At 30.9% G+C, this 10,273-nt stretch overlaps 1 protein-coding gene across 4 annotated transcripts in view; it reads left to right on the forward strand.

Moving 5' to 3' along the window:
* Positions 1–10,273, forward strand: part of LOC113403416 (medium-chain specific acyl-CoA dehydrogenase, mitochondrial) — a 345,704-nt gene that overhangs the window by 38,074 nt on the left and 297,357 nt on the right. The gene's annotated exons all lie outside the window — the stretch shown is intronic.

The following is a 10,273-nucleotide window of genomic DNA, read 5'->3' on the forward strand; positions in this document are numbered from 1 at the left end:
TTGAGCCAATATAACTTCAAGTCCAGATGACATAAAATTTTGCTTTCCTAGGTTGGGTTAGTGATGTAACGAATTGTTAATATTTCTTACGATGCCTATGTATATGAGCGGAGATGACTGCTTACCATCAGGTGTCCAATTTGCATGTACGCTTAATTAAAAAAAAAAAACATTTATCACTCAAAAAGATGACGAAACTACACGAAGTCGCTACTCAAAAACTATTTATCAAAGCGTAAGATATCTCGTATACTTTCTACATATTTCAGGATATCATATATAAGAATGATTTCAACACAGAGAAGATAATTTTTGTATAATATTGTTAGATCGAAATGAATACGCCGAGTATATGAATTTAACTAATCATAAATTTTATTTACATAGTAATAAATAACATTCCTTAAATATATACAAATATGAATTAAAAATAGTTATCGTATAAATCTTGACCGCATGGAATAGTGGCAAGAATGCTAGCAACATTTAGCCTATAGAGAGTCAAATAGAAATTTCAGTGTATTAGTATACTATATTTAAAAAAAAATACGATATCAAAAGTATAATGTATGCACGTGGTTAAAGATATAATTATATTTTGTAATTCCTTGTTATTTTTGTGCCTCTTCTCTTTCAAAAGTTGCCCTACAGCGCTTCATTTAAAGATCAGTCTGATCTTTGCTACACGAAAATGTTGTACAAAGTCTTTACCATTGCATTCATTGGTGTTTCTAATCCACAACTCTCCAAGCTTCTGTTTTCCCTTATTTTTGACCATCGTGATGTTTCGAATGTATGTAATTTGAAGAGAGTATTTTCTTTTATCGTGTTAGGATATTGATTAATCTTTGCATGTGGATGAAAATAATTTTAATAATTTTTCCCTATTAATAACTTTAACAAATACCAAAGGTTTATTTTTATGGGATTCCAGCTAACCCCATAAGAATTTTCAAAGTAGGCAATTTAGTTGTTTAAGCATAACATACATAACTATTTTGTAATCAAATTGTATATACGTAGAATGATATACTTCAAAATATTATAATAGACATTCAATATATGTTGAATCAGTAGAAAGTTTCCGAGTCGGCAAGGAATTTTCCAGAATTGAGCGTATGCAGATCGAGAGCGCATGTTTGACCTTTGCAGTATCAATCAATACTAAAGTCCGGAACCGCCTACTCGATGTGTAACATACCTATTAAATATCGTCATGTTTTATTTAAACTGTAACCTTAATTAGGAAATAAAAGTATCTAAATCCCATTGTTAAAATTGATTTGCATTGCTTCGGGAATCATTGATTACCTGATAAATTTATTAGTATCATATGAATAGAATAATACGACTTTACGATTAAAACTTAAACTAAATACGTCACGTCGTACGTGCTGGATCCATAGCATGGATGCACCGCGTAAACAACTGTAGTTAAGTAATATATATTATATTATTATATGTGTATTATTCGGATGTAGTTATGTGTAGTTAAGTGTAGTTAATTATTATACTTTAATATCGATATTCTTAAATTATAGTTATTATATACTCTTTCTATCTATAAACATTTACCTTCTATCATCAAAGGTGAAAGATCGCAATAAAAGTTAAGACCGCCTTTGCGCACCATTTGTTATATATTTTTCGTTTCTCTTATGTACTCAATATTTTTTGTGTAATATATGTCGTGCAATAAAGTATTATAAATAAAAAAGAATTACATTTTAACTATGTTCGTTTTACATCAATAATGGTATAAAATTTGAACCTCGCGCCACGTTCTGATTGGCCGTAACATTCTACAGACGCGTCCATATTTCAATCTAGTGATTGGTAATAACCTACGCATGAGCACTGTGGACCAGACATTCTAGGGCTTCTTCTAGCACTAAAGGCTGTAAAAGTATTTAATTTAAAATGTGCGTAAATCAATAATTTATTGAGCAGTTGCTTTTAAAAATCGTAAGTTTACTTTTATTGATATAATACGAATTATGTGTTATTATTTAATATTATATGAAAGCTTAAAATTGATCAAAATGGTGAAACCTGTTACATCTTCTTAGTAACATTTCAGGTTTCTGTTTATGAGTATAAAATATTCCTTTGTTTTATAAAAGTTATGGCTTAAGGAAATAGTTTGGGTTAGAAATTATTAAGGGAAGTTCAACTTTTACCCAAACTGTTTATTAGTCGATAAGGATTTAGGAATTAGTCCACAGGCAACGTAGGTTACCAAAAATTTCTGTTACTTTAATATATTACGGGGTTTTTGCATAAATTAATTTAATAAATTACTTACGTTTCGTGTTAGAGTTATAAGTAGGAGAGGTTTAATCGTTTATTAAAGTTTGAGTAAAATTTGATACTTTTTTGGAATATATTTGTCAATGTATTTATTAATTATTATCGATTTCAGGATTACCCTTCCCCTCCTTTAATATGAGGTAAGGAGGGGGAGGGGGTAAGGTTGTGCAGTTGTATGCGGCGGAGATGGTGCAACAATGAACATATCTATCAACAATTGTCATATACAATCTATATGACAATTTTTGAAGGTAAAACAAATAATTAAGACCTTTAATGACATTCTGACCTTCATCGATTCCGATTCATGCAGCATCAAAATACATAATATAATTAATTTAATCGTACCCACACACACACACACACACACACACACTCACACACACGCACCACACACACACAGCTTAAAAAAGAAAAATAATGATATTTCGGTACTTTTTGAAAAATATATAAAATTAAATTTCTATTTAATTTTAATATAGGTATATGTTTATTATTTTACACTATATTTTATTTCTAACCATATCAAATTGTATGCACTGCTTGAATTGGACATCACCAAGAATATTTTAAAAATATTTATGGTACTGATACGCGCCCTGACTGTAAAATGCATGTATAAAAAGTATGATACTAAATAAATCAAGAACTTATTGAATATGATAATTATGAAATGATGGCATTAAGTACAGTGATGTTATTATTATTACAGGGTCCCAAGCGGAGCCTCGTTGATTGATATCTCAGGCATCAATAACGGTTCTGATGATGATCCATTTCAAGACGGAAGCTAATCTTCTGCGAGCTAATCACTATTCAAATAATTAGGTATGTTATTTTTTATTTATTTTGTGTAAATTCATATTTTGGTATGTTCTTTTAAATATAAACTCATATAAAAATAGTATTCATTTAGATATTAAAATTGTTTCGAAAGATTTAATATGAGGAATAAAATGAACATCGAATCGATTTTTTTATATCTTGGTCGGTGTTAAGATTAAAATGGGTTTCAATTGATTTCAAATACAATAACCACGCGCTGATTTGTTTCCCTAACTTGACGTCTGCCTGTCACTTGTTTTTATAACAAAAAATGTGTTTTAAATTTATTCATTTTTGTTACAGATCAACAAATGGCCAATGGCCGGCAAAGTGGTTTACATCGACAATAGTAGATACATAATATTATAATGTAAGCTAAGGATTTTAATTTTAAATACTTTTAATAGATTTTATACTCCGAATATTTTATAAAATCTATAAGCAAATTCTTCAAATACACACATGATATTATATTAATTCTAATATTAGCTTATGTAAGTCTAAAAGTGGTAAAACACTAAATGGTAAAGGTCATAATATCAGTAGATTTGTTAAGATGAAAAAAGATATCTCTGTATATATAAAAATAGAAGAAGTCTTATGACTTAATTAAAAAAAAAGATGTATTTTAAATCTGGTTTGTGTGCTTTCGAGAAATATTCCAACCACGATCTATTAAAATAATTTTATAAATAAAATAATTATAAATTTTTTGATAACATTTAGACTTGATTTGATATTGATTCATGAGGTTTCTTCTAGAGATATCTTAATATTATAGTTTTTGCTTAGAGGTTTGATTTATAGGTTTGAGTTATAATATGATTAAATTATCTATCTTAAGATATAATATTATAAGGGAAATTTTACTAGGATAATGTTTAAATAATGTTTTAAGATTATGATTTTCACATATAAACTCATTGCCTTTGTTTAATGAGTTACATTTTCCTTTATAAAATTAAACAAAAAATATATAAGATCTTTCGTACATTATATATTATAATATTGGTATAGCATAGTTAAACTGTAAATTTGAAATTAATTTACTCTAACCATGTTAAATTCTATTAAATTATGATATAATATTTAACATATTTACAAAAATCATTCATAAGGTATTGCCAAATAATTAAGCAAGTTGAACTCATTTTTTACATTTTATGTCAATCCGTCTATTTGCAATTATTCGACTGAGAATAGTAACAGCCTGTAAACACCCTTCTGTTAGGCTGAGGCCTTCTGTCCATTTCGGAAGGCTTGGACCTCATTCCACCAGTGGTGGTGGATGTACATGTGAAATAATTTGAGTGGAATTACACAGATGCGGATTACCTCAAGATGTTTTCCATCACCACCAAGCACGAAACGAACTATAACGCAAATTAAGCACATGAAAATCAGATCAATCTCGCCTTCGGCTGGAAGTTTATGGCAAAACGATCAGCACTAACAATTATTCACGTGAAATCTGTTTCACATTACGACTAGTTCCTTATAAAAAAGTTGTATTCGTTTAAAATATATGTATGTTATGTATTTTAAAATGTCACTGTCGCCGTTCAAGTTGTGATATCACTATGTTTGACGGATAGAAGAGTAGAAATATGGATCGGAGGAAACGTGAATTATATGCGTAAGGGGTTAGATTAATGAAAGGTTAGTAGAAATGCACAAAATGGAATGGTTTCATAATTATGTAAATCTGTGCATGGGCGATGTACAACTGATTGTAGCTAAGACTTTAGTTATCAATATTTTTTCGTGAGAACGCTTGTCAGAAGATTGTAAATAGATGGAAGGCTATGGGCAAGGTCTTAATTGTACGGTATAGATTAAGAATATAAAAACTCATTAGTTACTATACTGTGGGAGATCTCTTTGGGAAAAAAATATGTCATAACAAAAGTAGTTGTAAATTTATATTTAATTATATTATTACATTTATATTAAGGATAGATCTATATTGTTTTATCAGCACTTGCAAGCTTGCGAGTTTTTTTTAATCATAATTACAAAGTTATTAATTAATTTATTGTTATGTATTAAATTATTAATGGTAATCGATTTTTATTTATGGTTGAAACGAAATTAATTTCGATTATATTCTCTTGTAAATTATCCTTTTATCTGTAATTATTATTGTACATTTAGTTAAAACTTATATTATTAATTTTAAATATTTGTGATGTAGTCATATTTTTAAATGAGATAATTCAATATAATTGTCTAACATTTATAAATTACAACTCGAAGCAATGATGTTAAAAAAAACAAAAGTAGTTATTAATATAATCATATATTGTTACTGTATAAAGTTAGAAAATCTAACTGAGTATGTGTGTGTGAGATCTAATTAAGTATGTGTTTGTCAGTTTATTATTGAAATGTAGGTTTCGTCTTATATACTATTTGGATCTTGTTAAGCAGAAATGTACCAACTTACACATGAAAAGTTTCTAACATTTAAAAAAGAAAACTAAAGTAATGTTATTAAAAAAAAAGTAATGAAATGTATTTAACATAAGATAATAGCTATATACATACATAATTTATCAGGATTACCTTCATTCTGAAAGTGGTTCTTTTAAATATTTACAATTTTTATTGGTCCTTTTGATTTAATCTGGTTGGTACATTTCTCAATGAAGTTATAGTCTATGCTATAATTGAGAAATACATGTTTAATATTCAGAATTACGATTCAACTTAGAATTATTTTAATTTCAAAATCACTGCTTATATTGTGTTTTTTAATATTTACACAAATACACTTTATCAAGTGGTTGAATTATGAAAAAATCCAACGTACATCATAAGGAAGGTCAAGTACATTCTACAAATCGAGATATTGACTTGAATATTCACAACATAACAATTACATCTCCCTATTTTGGAGATGTAAATGGTATGGAGGAATGGGCCCGTTTCGACCACCCTCCACCAATCTCCCTTGGATGCTGCCTACCTGATGCACCTATGCAAAACCAATAAAATCAATATACTGTAGTCAGCAATGTATAAAGTCATAACATAATTTTTTTTCATTTTAACTGCTATTTTACAAAATTTATGAATACACTCTCATTTGATATAATGTTCGTAACATGTTCATAACAGGAATACTTTCTAGAAAATAATATTAGAGTACATGTTATAAAATTGAAAATTCAATAATCTTTAAATATATATATTTTTTAAATGTCACATAAATAAATTAAGTTTCACAAGCTCCGAACATATTTGTAATAATAATAAAAATGACAATTCATAATGCAACGAGTATTATTTATTAATTATTGTTTTTTTTTTTTTTTTATATTGAACTAATAAGGTAACCGCATTTGATAACTAAGCGAAGTAGGTAAATCTTCATACATAGTATGTAACGTAATTACATCAAATTATTTATATTCGTACAAACCACTTCCGTATGTATCTGTCTTATGGAAATAATCATTATCGTTGTAGGTATATATTTTTTTAAAACAACTAGCGATCTAAGAAAAGGTCTGGCCAGACTTCAAAATGTCCAGATATGCAAGGTTCTTATACTCAACATTTTTATGTTCAATCTATTATTGTTATTGTATTTCTACTTCAATTAGATTAATAATATAAATCATTTCATTTATAGTATATATATATATATATATATATATATTAGTATAAGATAAGATATGATATGATATATAGTATAAGAATTTTAATTTTAGAATCAATATTATAGAATCGATATATCATGTATTTAGTTTATTAGTCGCATTCAATAAATGTATTTGTTTCGCAATATGAATTTTATTTATTAAAATTTCCGTCTCTAACTGCGAAAGCAGTTGCTTGGATAATTGCAAACCAATAACCACATTTACATATATAAAAAATCGTACGGCAATTCAAGAAATATGGTAACCTGTATCTTGTGTGTCCGTATCTAAAGTAGAAAGTATTGAGCAAATATGTTCCGACTACTTTAACGCCGGCACCATTCGCCATCTTAAAACCTATTTCATAAAAAAGAATATTACTACTTATACTTGTATTAATTATCGCATGACCCCTTTTATAAATCGTAGAAATATTACCAATCTTATATTTCTGCGCATAATAATACGCACAGTGATAGATTGTCAGTTAGAGCTTCAAGTTAATGCTGTATATTTATTGTTATGTATGTATATATTTGTGACTCTTTTTAATTTTTTATTGAATTAAAATTAAAATAAAATATATGGTTGAACAGATCGAATTGAAGAGCGCTTTGCTCTCTAACACAATTGTCCCAATACAAATTCGATAAATACATTTAATCTAAAACAGATATGATATTATTTTAGAGCTCAAAAAAACATAATAAGGAAATCTATTATGTTGCGCTTAGGTTGCACTAAAGAGAAAACATGTATACCTAATTATTCTAAATATATTTAGGCATATTTGTCAACTGCATTATTGTAGCATTTAATTCGATCATTGTACCGCCTGGCAAAAGGCAGTATTCCATTAAAAAGTACGAGCAAGAATCTCAAGGATTGCAACTTTTTGTTAATATTTCTCTGTTAATTCCTTAGTATCACGTGCTTCGACATTTAAGATATTTGTGAAACATTTAGCTGTACTGGGTGCCTGCACTGGGATTTCTAATGGTTCAAAAATCAATGCTTTCTCAATTAGAATTAAAAGGTTTTATTAGAATAATAATAATTATCAAGTTCACTTTAAAATTAGTAAGAACTCAGATGCTTGGGATTGGGGTCCTTATCCCTTGAAAAATTCCATCGTCTCGAGCATCAGATAACTAACGTTGTAGTACAACGAATTCTAGAATGTTACAATTTATTATTTAAAAAAAAAAACACAGTTTTCTTCCGTGGCAAAAATCAAATTTAAGTTGCAAATATAATATCCTCGTGTCCTTTTTTACAATTGTCCATAGTTTTATTAAAGGATTTACATTGACATGTGAATATTATTAATAATCCTTCATTTATTCAAAAGATCATAGAGTTAAGCTGTTACGAAAATATTTGCTGCCGTGATAATATTATATGTAAATGTAGTGCCTTGTAACTTTATAAACATATTATTAGACGCAAGAATAGTCACAATTATTCAAAAACGATATATATATCTGTTTTTAAACTTTTTCTTTCTAAGTAAATCAATGCGTTGCAGTTAAAAGGGAATATAGTATAGTTTTATTATTAAACTTCTCTAAAACTAATCTGTTAACTAATTGAACACGAAGTTGTATTCCTTGTTTCTCAGTCCGATGTGACGACCGCTGAGATCGAAGGCAAGGGCAAGTAATAATGTCAATTCACTAACCTCGAGCTGCTACCGTCTATTTAACCTAACCAGGTACGAGCAAACCAGTAAATAGCTGTTAATAGCTACACGCGTTCTAACCACTGAGATGGTCCAGTGGTTAGAACGCGTGCCTCTTAACCGGTGATTTCGGGTTCAAACCCAGGCAAGCACCACTGAATTTTCATGTGCTTAATTTGTGTTTATAATTCATCTCGTGCTCGGCAGTGAAGAAAAACGACGTGAGGAAACCTGCATGTGTCCAATTTCAACAAAATTCTGCCACATGTGTATTGCACCAACCCGCATTGGAGCAGCGTGGTGGAATATGCTCCGAACCTTCTCCTCAAAGGGAGAGCAGGCCTTAACCCAGCAGTGGGAAATTTACAGGCTGTTTATGTTATGTTATTATGTTATTGCTTATACATGTAAAGTTATTAATAAGATGATATTATTTGAAAACATGATGAAGATGCCGAGGGAACTATCCTTCGCCAGTCCGTCTGCTTGGAACAAAATATAACTTAACTAGCTGTCCGTACTAACTTCTTAAAAGTTAAATATCACCGCGTATTATTATACTTATCACGCGTTTACTTTTCGTCTTGAAGATAAACAGCATTATATTATGGGTAGAAAATTAAAGTCGTGATTTATTCAGCTTAAATATATTTTAGTAATTTCAGAAAGCGGCTAAATCTCTAATGGGAAGAGGATTGAAACGGAAGGTGGTCCAGGACGGCGAAAGAGTTGTTGTATTGTTATAAACAATATTTATTAAGCCGGCAGACTAACCACCCTTTTTTTCTTTTTTTTTCTCGCTGGAAAAACGCGTTACGCTCTTCTTCTACGTGATGGAAGTGAGGGGATATGTGGGACTCGCCGATGTCCAGGGCGTCGAGTGCACTCTGGTCAACGGAATACCCACTAAAAAACCAGCGGTACCCTCTCCGTCTTTCGGCGGGCGCCACGGCATCGCTTACGCATGCTTCCGTGACGCCCTGACGGACGGCCCGCCTATGCGGGCCTCCAAAACCTAAGAGGGATTCCCGGGGTACTGTGACGCCCCATGGTCCCTGCGGCGCCAATTGAGGCGGGGGGAGAAGGTGCGCATATCGCTTCTTTCTCCTCCCCGGTCGTCTTCGGCGGAGCGGGTCTGCAGCGGCATCCTCTTCCCGCTCCCGCTCCGCGGCTTCCTTCTGCGAAATCACGTTCTCGCAGAAGGAGCGCCATCTCCTACCAGCACTTCTCACTGCCGAGCATTTCGTTGACGATGCTCGGCAGCGAGAGGTCTCCGTCCATAGTCGGCGGCAAGGAATGCCTCTGGGGCCCCCACGCAGCACACTCACTCAGGGTGTGGTGCGCCGTGTCAGAGTAACCACCCCTATTGTTTTTTTTTTTCTCGCTGGAAACACGCGTTACGCGCTTCCCCCACGTGATGGAAGGTGGGGGGGTGTGTGGGTGTTAGTTCAACAATAATTGTAATCGTTAATTGTAAATAGAAATACATCGCTATTTATACAAAATTCAAATAATAATTAATGTTGGTAGACGGTAGATGTAAAAATCATATCACAAAATTAAATAACATAGAAACAAAATTTAAAATCAACTAAACTTAAATAAATATAAGGTTCTAAATATAAATACTAAATTATATGCGCGTTGGTCGTAGCGATGATTTTAACAGGATATTAAGATAATATTTTAGAAATATTTATTTCTATTTGAGTTTTTGAAGCGCCTGTCAGCTCATAAGATTAACTTGAAAGTCGCCATACTTATAATAGACCTCCTAAGAAATATAGGCCCACCAAAACTATGTAACGGT

Source organism: Vanessa tameamea, chromosome Z (assembly GCF_037043105.1).
Source record: "Vanessa tameamea isolate UH-Manoa-2023 chromosome Z, ilVanTame1 primary haplotype, whole genome shotgun sequence".
NCBI classification, from domain to species: domain Eukaryota; kingdom Metazoa; phylum Arthropoda; class Insecta; order Lepidoptera; family Nymphalidae; genus Vanessa; species Vanessa tameamea.